This window comes from Rhipicephalus sanguineus, chromosome 1, assembly GCF_013339695.2.
Source record: "Rhipicephalus sanguineus isolate Rsan-2018 chromosome 1, BIME_Rsan_1.4, whole genome shotgun sequence".
NCBI classification, from domain to species: domain Eukaryota; kingdom Metazoa; phylum Arthropoda; class Arachnida; order Ixodida; family Ixodidae; genus Rhipicephalus; species Rhipicephalus sanguineus.
The window spans coordinates 92,954,781-92,970,648 of NC_051176.1; the positions used below are offsets into that span (position 1 = coordinate 92,954,781).

General features: G+C 45.7%; 1 long non-coding RNA gene across 1 annotated transcript in view; it reads left to right on the forward strand.

Moving 5' to 3' along the window:
* Positions 1-10,601, forward strand: part of LOC119394139 (uncharacterized) — a 35,342-nt gene extending 24,741 nt beyond the window's left edge. The window contains exons 4-7 of the long non-coding RNA XR_007414984.1: positions 1,721-1,794; positions 3,910-4,093; positions 7,104-7,233; positions 10,378-10,601. This is a non-coding gene — a long non-coding RNA (uncharacterized LOC119394139). The remainder of the gene's footprint in view (positions 1-1,720; positions 1,795-3,909; positions 4,094-7,103; positions 7,234-10,377) is intronic.
* Positions 10,602-15,868: the final 5,267 nt, after the last annotated feature.

Here is a 15,868-nt window from a genome sequence, read left to right on the forward strand (position 1 = left end):
AGTCCGGTCTAAAGTCCAGGTCGTCATAAATGTTATTTAGGTGAATAGTCGTTCGAATGAAGCGTGTGCTTCAAGAAATGGTGGGTTCTGCGTTACGGTCTTGCATACGTGTCTTCCATAAGCTATGCATACCCATGAGGAAAAACAAATATGGTACTTCACCAAGCGATGTTGGTATAAGATAACGTATGGTGTGAGAAATTAATGTCGAAACTTTTCTTCAGTGCTCGCTGAAGGAGATCCCAGAACACAATGACGTCTTTGCAGCTAACAAAGCAATGATCTATTGTTTCCGGCACATCACATAGACGGCAGGCAAATAGCAACCTATTTGATAGTACTTTCGCAAAAATTTGACTAGCCAGGTGACGTTGAGTTTACTCGCGTCTATTGTGGACCAAATAGTTTTCACTCACTCACTACAAAATTTTTGCGTCAAAGCGATGCCGGTGCTTGAAACTGCTTTGCAAAAATACCCTAAACAGGCTTCATGTCGGGAAGGAACCACGCTAGCTTATGTAATGTAGCGTGGCAGAAGAGTAAAATAACAACCAGGCGTCACACAACGCAAATTCTGCTACCAGGTGTCACACTTCGAATTCCGCAACGAGTGGGTTGTTGATTGCTTCCAACTCATTACAAAGGGATCTGCCATAATTCTTCATCGTCATCAGGCACAGCATAACAAAGTAACCATAATGTCTTGCATGTGTTTAGCGGGTGCCACGGTTCTCCGCAGAATGAAAACTCGTTTAGTGGCTGCTTCCCTACTTCACAAAAACTGATTTATAGCGTAGTGGGTTCCTCGCAAAGGCACTTCTATTGGATCATGGGGGCTTTATGGGTTTCCTTGGCAACTATTTCCCTGAGGGTCTCAATAAAGATCTTTCCCTCTCTCTTTCTCACGTTAACGTATGTTATATAGGCGTCGTGGCATGTTGAAATAACGACCTGGGCGTCACACAATGCGAATTACGTAACTAGTGAGTCGTTTAAAGCTTCCAACCCATTACAAAGGGATCAGCCATAATTCTGCATCGTCTTCAGCCGTCTGCATCGACAAAGTGCACATAATGCCTTACGAATGTGTAGCTGGTACCTCGCTTCTCCGCAGAGTGACGAATAATGGCGTAGTGGGTGCTTCCCACCTTCACAAAAATTGATTTATGGCGTAGTGGCTATCTTGCCCACTAGCCCCAAGAGTGTTTACAACGGGCTCTAGAAATGCCGCTCTTCCAGGTTTCGCTGTGACTGTGCTGCGCTTTCCGTGCAGGCTTGGCACTTTTTTGTCACGATCCCGCCCGGGTCTTATGTTGACTTCGTGTTCGTAAACAAGTTTCTATAGTCCCAAAGTGAATATCCTTTACTACTTCTGTTTCAGATCACAATGCAGTTTCGACAGCATTTCGATGATTGCATGCACATCGAACCGCTACTTGCTTTGCCCGCTATCTTGTAGTAAGTACGTTAAAAAGTTTGGCGGACTCCTATAAGGCTGCTCCTCTAGCTTTCACTGTAAACTGCTGTGTTTCCAGTAAAGACAGAGGTTTATTTTATTCCCTAGTAAGAGATCACTGCTTTCTCCCCTAAGAGAGTATCAATTAAGGGCACTGCATTTCATGACATACTTCTGGAGGTCAAAATCTGATGTACTTCAGACTCGATGTGTCTTAAAAAATTTAGTAAATTCAGTAGGCTGTGTTTCTGACGCTACACGCAGGAGAGTGCATTCGTGAGCCCCCGGAAGCTGTGATGGATGACATCCAGGCAAAAATGTGTGCTCCTCCAAGGTGAGTTTTCGAAGCTAGTTTGTACAGCTCGAAGGCTTACTGTAGCCTATACAGTGATGTAGTTTGAAAGTCTTAGGTCTGTTCTGACGCCGATGAAAATTTGCGGATAACTTCTTTTGTCGCATAAGCTTTATATGTGGACACAGAAGTAAGTAGGACCCACAAAACCACATCACACCTCTTGTAGCTGTATGTAATTGCATTTGTGTTATCCTGGTAAGCTGTTGTAAACACACTTCTTACTCGGTTGCTATCTGATGTCAACGTGAGCCGTCTATGTGCTCAGCCAGATGGCTGAGCCCTCTTTATGTGGTAATTTTTCATTGTAAAATAAAATGTGAATTTTAGGAGCCATTCTACTATGTGAAGGTGGATGACCAGTGGGGTTGTCATAGGGCACAGATGCTTCACGGTAGAGCCCAGTGTGGTATGAAAGGCCAGGTTTCGAACGTGCTCATCAACCTTCAAGCCACTGTGCAGAGTTCACCACGACACATCGACGACACCTTCGCTACAACACACAATATGTGAAAGGCAGCTTACGAAGATCATAGCTTACCAATTGTGCTTATCACTTGCTTATCAAGTGAACAAGTGTGCTGTACCAATGTTTTTCACGACATTATAACCCTTTAACCCTTCCGGACTTTATAACCCCGGGCAAAGCGGAGTGATCATTAAAGAAAATAAAGAATATAGAATAGTTATGCCCATCCCGCTAAAGCCGGCTTCTCTTTCAAACACAATGTTGCGGGGAAGACATTCCTCTAGGGCAATGTAAGCGCACTCATATCAAAATATAAAGGCGTTGGAATGTTTTTATTTTATTGTTTGCTGTTGCTCCAAGGTGCCCTTTGGCACCAATGACATTCCCAGTGCTGTTTCTTCTTTGCTTTTCGAGAGTGCGAACCATGGTGGTAGAAAATTTGTGGCATTTGTGCGGTTAAGATGTATTCACATTGTGCAAGCGTGGGTGTGTAGCCTAGTGGCATGGCAACTAGGGTTCATACCCCAGCACCTAACGTAACATATTTTTTCTGCTCTAATGCGTTGGTTTCGTCTGCCACATCATAGAGGCTGCCAGAGGTTCCTTATTTAATGCTTCAAAATGCTTCAGAACACATTAGTTCTTCCACTGCTCTCTAGAACGCACTAGGACAAACGGAAACACAAACGGACAAATCCCCTATGCATATACAGCTTCACAGTAAAACGAAACGTGCTTATCGGTGGTGGCAGGGCCTCCAATTCAAACATAAGGTTGCGTCAGTCCTTCAAAGTGGATTTCTTGGAACCACGGAAGCAATTATAAAAGCCTTTGACCTCAAACTTCTTTCACTAAAGCTGTGGCAAAATTCTTCCACCAGTTTGCAACGCATTGTGCCTTGATTAGTACTTAGTTTTTTTAATCATCTGATCTTCAGATGAGCAGCTTTTAACTTTCCGTATAATACAGATCAATGCGATATCAAACGCAGGACCAAAGACTGATCACATACACAGCACTTCATTTCATTGTATCAGACCCACTACACCAATGGCGTTTAACTACTTGTCAACGAGCCCATACGTAGCATAGTCGTGCATAAACTTGGTGTTACCTGCCTTTGTAGCGTAATGCTAAGCATAAGTGCATAGGTCCAATCCCCGACCGCAGCGCCTGCACTTAAATTGCAGTGAAATGCCAAAAGAGCCATGCACTTATATTTAGGCACATATTGAAGAGCCTCGGGTAGTGAAAAGTGATGCGGAATGGAATATACCGCTATGCCATGCCTCAGAAATAGTTTCTTTCAAATGGCGCCACAGGATAATGGCACACTAACACAAGCGCTGGCTCTCAAGTGACTTTTATTTGCATAAGCAGAATTAGGTTACACATGTTGTTACAAATTTCAGCGGTTCAAGTACAAGTAGCACCTGCACTGACAAGTAGCACAAGTTCAAGTAGCACCTGCAATTGACACACAATTCAGTTTCAGTGTGTATATGACATGCCTGGATATCATATCGTGGCTCCTCTATGTAAGGCCCCAGAATTGTTTTGCTTCTTGATATAAACTTGTTCAACCCTTACCCATTTGATTGTCACTGGTTGCTCTGAACCTTTAGGTCAAAGAGCATCGTGCCTCCAACGGACCACGTAGGCAACGACACAAGGCTCTCAAGTGGCAGCTCCTACAGCCCATGGCGACCTCGTGTGTCACTGTACTTTAAGACGCCAGACTTTGAGCGGTACCGCAGCCCCTTCAGAGGCTGCCCGTTACGGATGGGTGGCGGCGAGCTCCCCACCTTGCAATGCGGTAAATACAAAATTTTTGAAACGGTAACCTGTAGGCTGTGTAAACGCACAGCCTAGGGTAACTGAATGTTCACCGTACAACAGCATAGGACGTGTCACTGAAAATGCTTGAGGACGCACCCGGCACCAGCAATTGACCATAAAATATTTGCACTTCTCTTTATCATTAGGCTGCATGCTTCACACTGTGCACTGCACATGAGTACTGACCTCCTACACATGAGTACTGACTTCCTTACGGTCACCGATATTGAGGGCAAGCAAAAGAATGATTGAGCTCTGATGTGAAAGAGGCACAAAAATAGCAAAAAAAAAAATCACTCGTAGAAAGACTTTGGCAAAACTTTTCTGCCAACCAGTGAAGTTTGCGTAGTCTGGCGAGGGCTAATCTCGGAATCAGAATGGCTAAGGTTCAAGTGCTGGTTATAATAGTGACTATTGGCTAGTGTCAACTGAACTAAACGATCAAGTGAGCCAGACTCTAAAGTAACGATAGCCTTCTGTAGTTCGAGTTCTAGACATATAGTAAAGCGCTATAAAACAGCCAACGGTAGCAATAGCCATATATCTAAATATTTAAGGCAGTCTTTATCCAAGACTATCCATATCTGGGTATGAAACGGAGCATCTTTGTGTTTTTTTAATTCAGATGGCGGCTCTCCAGCGCTCGCTTCTCCGATAACCGCGACGACCAATGTCGAGAAAATACTGGACTTCCCGATTCCTGACTCGCCGGTGCATTACAGTGAGTACTCGAACTGGACTGTGTACTGCAAGTTCTTCGTTAATTTGCTGTCAACACGTCTTTGTGGCTGCTTTAAATGAAGAGTTGGTTCAAGTTATTTGCGACGTACAGTTTTTAGCGCTGAAAGAAAAGCCACAATAAGGACGACCAAGTGAAAATGTGTATCTTGATAATGCCAACTTTCAAGCGATAAGTCTGTCCTCTCTAATCAAGACATCCTGCAAAGCACTCCGCTGACATTTCTTCAACTCCAGTGAAAAATGTTTGTTTTGGGCTGAAAATGTGTAGTTGATCCTGTCTTTGGTTGGAGTTATTTGCTAGTATTAGCACAACCATACGAGCAGTTCCTAAAAAATGAATAAGTTGCAATAAGTCGTTTATTTCATTTCATATACGGCAGGCAATGGTATAAAGTTTAGGGACATCTTACGGCTCATGTTTGTGTCCCTAGAGTTATCTCATGTAGAAATATATGTATAGGCATGCATCTTATGGAGGTCTGTTAAAGTAGGTCTGAATGTTCAAGCTTCCTGCATTAGCTGCAGGAAACCTCAACAATGTTCAACAGTCTTGCAAGAGAACAAGGCACTTATTGGCAGTCAACGTCTTGAACCGGGTTTTTAATTTGGGGACAAGACTGTACTTAAAGAGCCACTGTAAGGTGAACTCGGAAGGCAAATCATCTTGATTCCAGCAAGAAAGTGGCCCGCGCAGTGTGTTCTGCGACCACATATCGTCATTCAGCATCTAGCATTTACCACCCTCCCCCCCCCCCCTCCAAGTGGGCTGTTTTTACGGAAGGTTTGCCCTCGCACACCCTGAAACAAAGCAGAACTCTTTCGATAGCCTGGCCCTTGGGAATGAATTCCAGATGCGCAGTACCTTGAATAACAAAAAAAGGGGGCAGTGAACACGCACTTTAGCAAGCTGCAGACATGCCTAGACATTTTCAGTCGTGGAGACGTCGGCTTTTCCACTGCAGCAATCGTTGCCTCGTCTTAGGTGTCGAAAGCTATTGACCGAGGGTATTCTGACCACACTGCTCCCATAGTTTCATTCCTAGCAGGCAATGTTGCAGAAACAGCATGGTCTCATCATTTTTGTTTTCACTGGACCTCCGACGTGGGAAGAAATACCGTACTTTGCGTGGTGCTGTATAAAGTAGTGTGCATTACTGATTACTTCAATTAGCAAATGACTGTGGATACCGGAAAGGAACACTAACGCCACACAGAACTCTTTGTGTAGAACCTTTCCTGCCAGGCGCGTAGCCAGGGGTGGGGGTAGGGGGGTTCAAACCCCCCTCGAAATATTTCAATTTTGCTTGCGTATATATACACGCACACATACAAACGAACGCACGAACATACATAAACTATGGATGAACCCCCCCCCCCCCACCCCGCCCGAAAAACATTTCTGGCTACGCCCCTGTTTCCTGCTCTTATCCTGTTGTCACACGTATACCTAATGAACAATGATCACAAGCGGGCCACATCTACTATGTATTAATAGCAGCTGCACAAGAAGTCACTCTGGGGCGAGTAGTGCGACCGACGGCTAACTTTCACGTCGTTCTCTGGTACTTATTCATAAAAAGGCTCCCAGTGGAAGTCTCAAAGAGCAGTTACCTTTGCAACAAATAATGGTAGTCTGCCAGAAGTGAGCACAAAGTCCACATGTTGTAATGTGGGCCACCATGAGCACTGTTTCTTCATTAAACATACGCGTGACAGGAGGATATGAAGAATCCTTCTTAACACCTTTAGCGCACCGAAGGGACCGGAACACACAGTAACGACATGGACGCAGCGCTGCGTCCACGTCGTTCTCTTTGTGTTACGGTCCCTTCGGTGCGCTATCGGTGTTAAGATGGATTACCAACATCCCCAAGCTCACGTTCTTTCATGAAGAATCTGTCCTACTATTAAACGGTTAGGACTAGCGCTCTTTACAGTCGTTGGCTCTATTGTCCTTTCGTTACTTATTTGCCTCTTCAGCAATGCAAAAGTTGCTACTAGTCCAACAATTACCATATTTTCTGGCCTATATTCCGTACAAAACAGATAATTCGGAGTTAAAGTCGGGGTGTTGGTTATAGGCGAATTTCGTTGTGTGAGACATCGCTCCATTGCTTCTCGGTAATACAGCAGGTTTTTTTTTTTCGTTTTTTTCTGTGGGTTGTCATTGGGAGTGCAGGCTATATGCGAGAAAATCAGCAATTGTTCTAGAATGTGTATTAGGCTGGTCTTACGTATCATTGCAGCTGACGCACCTGAACCAAGTGGCAGCGCCGAGAAGTTCCCCCTCCCCAATAATGTGACCCTGAGGAGGCAGGCAACAAGGAACGTGTCTCCTCTCACCCTACCGGAGTTCTTACCAAAACACTTGACAGAGTATGTCTAAACTCTTTACCTTTTGTTTGGCATGCAAGGAGATAAGCATTGTCGAGTAAGCCTTGGTGGGTTCAGGAAGTCTTCTCTGTGATAACTGAGCATGTGACAAATAGCGAAATAAGTGCACAGTGCTTCTGTTCGCCAGGCAAGCTGTGGTGAGGTTGCGGGGATTCGAGAGTTGAATTGAAAACCTTGTTAAATACAAACACTTGGCGCGCACGCGCAACTTGTGTAATATATGGTGGAGAGATCAAGGTGCCATTCATTTTCTCGATGGACTAGCAATGCTTCACTACGATGCTTCAGCTCACCGGCTACGAACAGCTGCCGTTATCTAGTAACGACGCTAAGCTTGTATTGCGTACATTCCACCAGGGGCATTATTACAAATGTAAAACAGCCCACCATGGACACACATAGAAACGTAGGAACAAACTTCTGTCACATTTCGGAACCAACAGGCTTCTTTCTACGTTTTTTTTTTTATATTCCGTCCGTAAACTTCATTCAGTTGAGCTAAATTTCTGAGCTAACTTCACTGCTTCAAAGTTTCAGTACATTCGTTTCAGGAAGTTAAAGGCACTTCAGTGGCGATTCTTCGCGAAGTCCGATTCCATCTAATAGAGGCTTGTCTATAGTTTAATTCTTTTATTATCTAAGCGTAACCAAGTGCTGCGTGGGGTGTGCGCAGCAGCTGCTGGAATTGTCGCCATTATTCCAAGCGTCTGTGTGCTGTTATTCATATTCCTCTTGAAAAAGTCGAAAGGAATTAAATAATTTAGCTTGATTTACGATAGGCACATGTCCTTCAATGTTTACTCAGAAGGCCGAAGTATTATATGCGTGCAGAAGTTTTTTTTAATGCAGTACCCAATGTATGTGTCACTTGCGCTACATTTAATGTGCCCCTATACATGGTGTTTCAAGTAATGTCCAAAATGCTCTTAAATAAAGGAAAAGAAATATTTGCTCGCTGCTTTCATAATTATGTTAACGCGAAAGTGTTTTATGCCGGGGTCCACCAAGATTTTCATGCCGTATTTCCGTGACGGAAATACTTCATATGTTCTAGCCCACTGAGCTACCGCGAAACACCTAACGGAGGCTACATGAATGCGCCTTTTATTTTTCACACTTTCCTCTCAGTGCTCTTGCATAAATGGATAGATGGATGCTACGAGCGTCCCCATTATAACGGGGTGGTGTCATGTGTTCCACCAGGCTAGAAAAAAAACAAAAAACGCGCCCTTGCTGCGACCGTCCCATTCGGTGCGTTTCCTAATAGAAGTGTAATTTCGTTTAACACACCGCGAGGTGGTGGCTTCAGCCCAACCCTCGATCATAGCGTCCATCCATATCGAAAAATAGTTCTCCGACGCTCGCCTAGCTGTCGCACCGTGTTCCCCGCTCGCCCTGTGAGAATTAACTGCGAGGCTAGAGGGAAGACACAACGCGCGTAGCGTTTCTCTTCGCGTTTCACGACGCTTTGGTAGTGCGTACCGAGTATAAGTGTTGTTATGTGCTTGTTGACGCGATATTGCGCGGGATTCCCCATATGTGGTGTCCACGTATATGTTAAGAACTTCAGCTACCTCAAGGGTTAAATCATGATCATGGGCGTTAGTCGTCGATACGGAGACTAACGGAGACTAGGCGTCAACGTGAGTGCGTCCACATCGGTGCTACATCTGTCAAACAACAATAGACATTATACAAGCTCTGATATACCAATGCACTAAAGCAATCAACTACTTCTGTGACGACACGTTTCGCTTTCGTGTTATACCGATTCGTATGACAGAGGGATCAACCATCTTTTTTTTTCTGTAGTGGCAGACACCTTAAGATGGCTATAGACATCAGTCACAGCACTAATTAAAGAAATTCAATTAGCTTTTTAATTCGGTAGTGGAGACAGGCGGTCAGGTCAAATGGGTGATTTAAGCCATTCCTGCGAAGAGCCTGTTGCCGCTCAGGGGTTACGAAAAACCGGCCGCTGGTAATTCTTGCTGAGCAATCAAACTCGACGAAGTTCACACGCGAAACCAAAATGGAAGTGCCCATGAGTGCAATTAGCAGACGACTAGAATGTCATAGTTCACGACAGCAATTGCAGAGGTGTTAGTTCTTCATTCATTGACGTATGTGTGCCATACGTTCTACTACAGCAAGCGCGGCCCGCACACCCATGAAAATAAGTCGATCGATGGTTGAAATAACGGCGCTCGCTCATTCTGGACATCTCTGAGAAATATGGCAGTTGGGCTCTTACTCCTTTCAGTTTCGCCGGCGAAAATCGTCGGGATTTCTTCCCTCTGCTAAAATTACCAGTGGTCGCTTTTTGGAAACAAAGCGCCAAAAGGCTATTTGCAGGAAAGTGTCCCTAATTCTCCCACTTGACCCGACCGCCGGTCTCCAGAAATGAAAGATATTTTAATTTCTCCAACTTCTGCTGCAAGTTATACCTCTATACATGTTAAGATATCTGCCACCACAAGGAAACTAATTGTGAATGCAGCAACCAAACACTGAATTTCCCTTACATTTTAGGCTTTCCGTACACATGTATTGAAACACACACATATATATATATAGTTATATGGTATGTAGAGACTTGGCAGGAACCTTCGCATAGATTTTTAATTTGCTGCCAACGCATTTGCTTACGGGACATCTGAGAGGATCTGTATGTCATTAGTGTCTCTATAGAAAGTTCTGGGCGAACACGACAAAGGCTGTACAAGGTCATGGTCGCATTCGGACCATTACCGTGTTGTGCTTCTTGTCTGCTGACAAATCATGGTGGAACCGAAGGCTGTGGTATCGAATCCCGGTCGCGGCGGCCACATTTCAATTGAAGCGAAATGCTTGAGACCCATTTAAGACCCGTTTAAGAAATCCAAGTGGTCGAAATTTCCTGAGCCCTCCACTGCGACGTCCCTCGTAATCGTATTGTGGTTTTGGGATGTAAAACCCCAACGACTAATAATTAAATCATGGTGGAATCCTATCTTTATTTGTGCAAATTACAGCGAGTCGCCATAATTTGAAGAGCAACGGACAGCAGATGCTGCAGGAACTCCGGTGTGTAAGGGTCCTCATGAATTTTAGTTTGCAATGCAAACTTTTTTTTTCTCATTGCAGAAGACTGGAATCGAAGCCTGATGATGGCAAAGATAATGAATCGGGAGAATCTGATTGCGACGAGAACGCAGGTGGCCCAGCACTCTGCAGTGCCCGTGCAGCAACAGTTTCGCATTTCCCGAGCCCAGACTTGGCAGCTTACCGACGTGTCATCAGGGAGGAGATGGCCAAGTGTGACGGTGCACACCTAGCATCGCCAGCCTCGTCAACAAACTCTCGCGCAATCACGGGTGTGAGCATACGAGTTACCACTGACTGTGGTACACTACAGAACAGTTAAACCTCGATATAGTGAACTTAATCATAATGAAATTCTGGATACAACAAACTATTCAGCTTTCTATAACCTGATGTCCATATAAGACCATGTACAGGAGTGGTCAAAAGTTTGCAGGTCACGCTGCCATATGGGATCATGGGACAGCAGACTCGATTATGAGTATACCTACCTATATTGCAGCACACAAAAAAAGAGAAAAAGCGTGGGTGTATTTCACAAGAGACATTTGTTAACGTTTTAGTTGCTGTACGGACTACTTGTGATGATAAAGTACAACAGTCAAGCACAACAGTAGCATGCAACAGTCGAAAAAACGTGTCGGAGAGCCAATTCGGAGCTCTTCCGTCAATTGCTTGTGCCCCTCGAACAAATTGGCCGTTGCTGATTAGAACAGCGGCTCTTCAATCAATGATCGCCTCTCCCACAAGAGCCGTGCTTACCATATATCAAATTTATGGTGTCTTTCTTAACTCTGCTGCATGCAGTAAGGTTTAAAAATGGAGGTCTTTTCGAAAAAGTCGCGGAACAACCTTATCCAATGGCTAAGGCGGAAAGCGAATATACAGTTCAAACCACACCGATTTCTCATTATTCTTACTGCCGCTGGTGTCAGATTCGGGATTCAACTACAAGTTGGCTCTGCAGCTTTAGATTTTCAAGTTTAAATCATGTTAGTCGAAGTGCGATCGTGTGAATATGGTAAAGTGCTTACTTTGACTTCGCTTTGTGGAGGATCAACTGTACAGGACCAACCCTGATATTTTAGTGGACGCCAACCGAATCAGGCTACATTTTCCACTGCAGCTGCAGTGGAAAACTAGAATTTCACTTATACTTCGCTTGGCAGAATGATGTCGTAAGGTTACGGTGCAACATCGTGGCTATGCGGACATTGCATGTGCAGTGCGGTAGGTTTTTCTTACTTTGTCAGTCATGGTTGCAATGTAGATTTTCACGATACCCCTTGCAAGTGGTGGCTGCGCTGTGTTCGTTTTTCACAGCGTCAGGTGGGGTCAACTAGCTGCAATGTTGCCTCATCGCCAACTGCGGAGATCGCTCCCGCGTCTTCGCCATCTACACTGGACACTGCCTTCGCGGAATCGTCTGCTCAGCCGCTACCCAGTCCGATTTTCGGGTCAAATCGGCAAGAACGGTTTTGTCTGAGCACAGTCATGGAGTGCACGGAGATGGGCGTCGAGGGAAGCACGATGACTGCGCTCGTGAGTTGGGGTTTTTCATGCCGCAGTCGTATTCTTTCTGAGATCAATTGGGTTTTTAAACTATAGTCAGACAACTTAACGGGATACTGACACGAAATTTTTCAACTGTCGTTTTCCTTTTGTGTACGACGGCCGTACTCTAAGTAGTCTAGAAAATATACTGCTAAGCGTGACTACACCCTGAAAATAATTAAGTATGTTTTTAAAAGCTAGTTTTGGTTCCTACTGTACCCTGATGTCACAACGCGGTATGAGCCTCTGTTGGCGTGCTCGCGCAAGATATCGTGACGTTTCCACGGGCACTCTGCTCTGTGGCTCCGTTAGTGACTCACAAGCGGCGATTTTCGAATGTTTTGTCAATTGACTTCATTGCAGATGGCCATATTGGTGCGCGAAGTCACCAGAATTAGTACTGTAGCCTGACGGCATGCTACACACTTAGGCAAAGGGGTGTTAAAAGGATGTGCGGTTCGTTCTTTTGGGGACTAATGGAGTTTCCACAACAGTTAATCCCTTTAAGGACTAATGACACCGGGTCTAACAGTTAGTCCCCATGCAGCTAACTGTTAGTCCCCACAGATTATCTCAATGGACTAAAATTTAGTCCTCACATTTACACCTTACCGGGCAACCCCCCCACAGTTGCACCTCGCCGGACGAACGGTCAGTTCAAATACTCCATTCGGATGAACTTTTTATCCCCAGTTCAAATGATCCGTTAATACCCAGGGATGATTTTCTACAGTTACTCTCCGCAAGGCTTAATACTTTTCTCGCTTGTTTCCCGCGGTGAGCAAAAAATGGCGCAGAAAACAACACGCGAAAAACTATTTGGTCATGCGTGTATCACTGCTTTCGCAGTCAATGTGACAACGAGAGACAAAAGCGAGACAATAAAACGTTTTATTTTTTCTATACATATAAATTTCTGCTTTCTTTCATTGAATTCACTGTAAAAATGTCCAATACAGGTCCAGCCGCGTTGTCATATCTCGCACAGTCCTTTTTGTGAAGCTGCTCCAACGGAAGCGTTAGATGACTGACATTGCACGCACTAGCGCACACGGCATTCTGCACGTTGTGGACAACGGCTACATCCTGCAAATCGCAAAAAGATGCAAATAGTGAGTCATACGTGACAGAGGATGAAGACGCACGCACATGGCAAATACGTGCAAGGTGAAATAAAAACACACATCTAAAATATGGCATGCAAATAATTTCACCGTGATGTCATACATCATCAAAGACGCATTTCGGGCCACATAGCGCAACAACTGAAGTGCGGCAGCCGCAGCCAACCACCGTGCTGCGGCGCCGATGAGTCGGCGAGTTTTCTGCGAGCGGTGTCGCACAGCTCGAGCAAGCGCGTCAGCTGCCACTACCGCCAGCGATCCTCGAGCAGAAGAGTGAGCGAACGCGGTACCGCTGCCACGAACGGCGGCGAGCGAGCGACGGGGAAGCCGACAGTAATGGCGACCAAGCTCCTGAGTTCCGAAGCACAGCTAAAGTCTGCTAGCTAAAGCCACCCGCCCGTCCATGGTGGCGCACTTCAAGATCGTGACATACAACCGAGCTCGTTGCCGGCCACCGCAATGCGTTTTGGACGAGTAGCAGCGCAGCAGCGAGGTCTCTGCCCAATATCGCTAGCCCACAGCTCATCATCGCGGTGAACCCTCGATGAGCGAGCGTCCGGACGACCGACGGCAATGGCAGCCAATTTCCAGGCGGTCAAAAAGCACAGGCGAGCTGACGTCCAAGCCGGCCTTCGCGGTGTATTTCGTGCGCGCGATATACAATACGATCGAGCCCGTTTCGCGCACGCGACACGTTGACCAGAGTAAAGAATGATCACTTACTTGTGAAAGAATGCAGCGCCGATTTCTGCCCAGAGTCAGATTGAAATCGTGGATCCGATATGCCTACTGTCTTCTCGGCCACCATTCCCAGCCGGTGGGCGCAGTGCCGTGACCACACCTTAGATATATAGGGCGGCGTCGCGACGTGTAAGACCAGCTCCGACTTCGGCTCGGCGAAACGTAAAAGCAGCACCACACGCTCATCCACGCATACGTGTATATCTAAGGCACCGCGGTGTAGTTCCTAGATCGTCGAACTCTCCGAGCGCGACACAACCGCCAACTCGCCACCACGAGCACAAGTGGGAAGACTGAACCAACAGCGAGGAGGACGGTTAGTTCCCCTGACAACGGTTTGCACACGGAACGTATCTCTGCACACGGCCTGAATCTCCCGCATGGTTGATCCCTTTGCGGACTAACTGGTTTGCACACGGCACGCGTCCCTCTGCGGTTGCTCCTTCGCAGACTATCCGTTCATCGCGCGTCCCTATAGGGCTCCGCTACTCCTCTTTCGGGTAATTTTGCCTTAGTGTAGTTTCGACTTCAGTAGGTGTGCCATGCGAAAATTGACTTTAAAAATTAGGTATCTTATTAGCATTTACTTATTTACTTAGCTTCAAACTTGCTCAGAACCGTCTCTGCATAAGATTTGTATGGCAGAGTAAACTCGCCTTCGAAAATTGGTGTCAGTGCCCCTTTAAGAAGTGTGGAGAGGGGGCCACCCAGTCAACTGAAGCACGGCTGATGATCACCTCCGTAACTATGGCGCCGCACATACTCGAGAATGTTCTCCAAAGGCATGGTCACCGGCCGCCCGGCTCATGACGTCAGTCTGGAGTGTGCGCCCATTGGTGCAGACATGTCTGCATCTGCCTTTAAGGAGAGAATGCCGTGAATTTTTTAAAGTTGCATCCGACTGTAGGTAATTGGACGTCTACTAGACCTCGTTTTCTGATATGAACCACGAAGGGGCCGTAAAAAGTTGCTAGGCTTATGAGAAGCTACGAGTGCGCGTTAAGAGAAGAGGGTAGGCAGAAATATTGAAAAACAATATTTTGTTTCTCGCACTATTTCAACTCTGCAGCCTTTTCTGAACAAGAATCGGTCATTTTCTCTTCGCGGCATTTTTTTGCGACAAAAACTTGTTGCGAAACCTGTACGGTCTGCCACATCCCAGTTCCTACCCTTCTGCGAATCTATTCGTTCTCAGCTAAAAATGCTGAAAAACAGTGAAGCCAGAGCTTTTTACATATTTAGGGGGAATGAAACATTTGGTCTGGCAACAAATTTCTTTTAAGCAGTCAACTCTAGCCGCCACAAAAGACTCTTCGTGCGCATTGTTTGTACGTGTCTTCGTTCGGTGTCAAATTGCGAGGCAGGTGTGTTCGTTGAGTCTACAGTTTGGAACTTCGTGCGATGCCAAGAATGAAGAAGGTATGCAAAAAACATCGCTTTTGCAGCAGTCTGCACGGGTTCAAGTGGTTATCAAAACTAATCTCCCAGAGGAGCCCCACAGCCTTCCAAGCGTTCAGAACCAATGCGTCTACAAAGCTCTCACATTTGCTAGCATGCTGGCAAACGTGACAGCTTTCCTTCGAGCACCTGTTCTTGAGGCTTGAACCATCTTCAGTGGCAGGCGGCTAGCTAAGTCGGCACTATTCTTAAATGGAAAACTCAACTCAGTCTTTCACTAATGTCGAATGGAAACGCGGTTTAAAAATTTTTCTTGGACATATCAAATAGAAAACATGTAAGCTTTATGACGTGCTCGCTTTTAATGATGGCACTATAGCCTAGGTCAATGTGCTGAATCCATATGGAATTTAACCAGGACGCTGCATTGTGCTAGGGTTACGCGACATAGACCTGTGCCGTGCCTCCTTGTCGGCGAAGTTCTGTAAACAAGTGACAAAAGAGGCTCCGGCAGTAACTGAGTACTTTGATGGGTCTTGTGCGCGTAATCTTGACGGGAGTCAGCAGACAGTTCATATCACGATGCGTGCTGTGTCTCACCCGTGTTTGTGTTCAAGCGATAGACAACACGAGTGTCATTTCGCTCGCTGCAGTTGTCGCGTTTCCCTACGTAATGCTGGGTGAAAATGTTATACAATAAATCTACATCTTTCTCT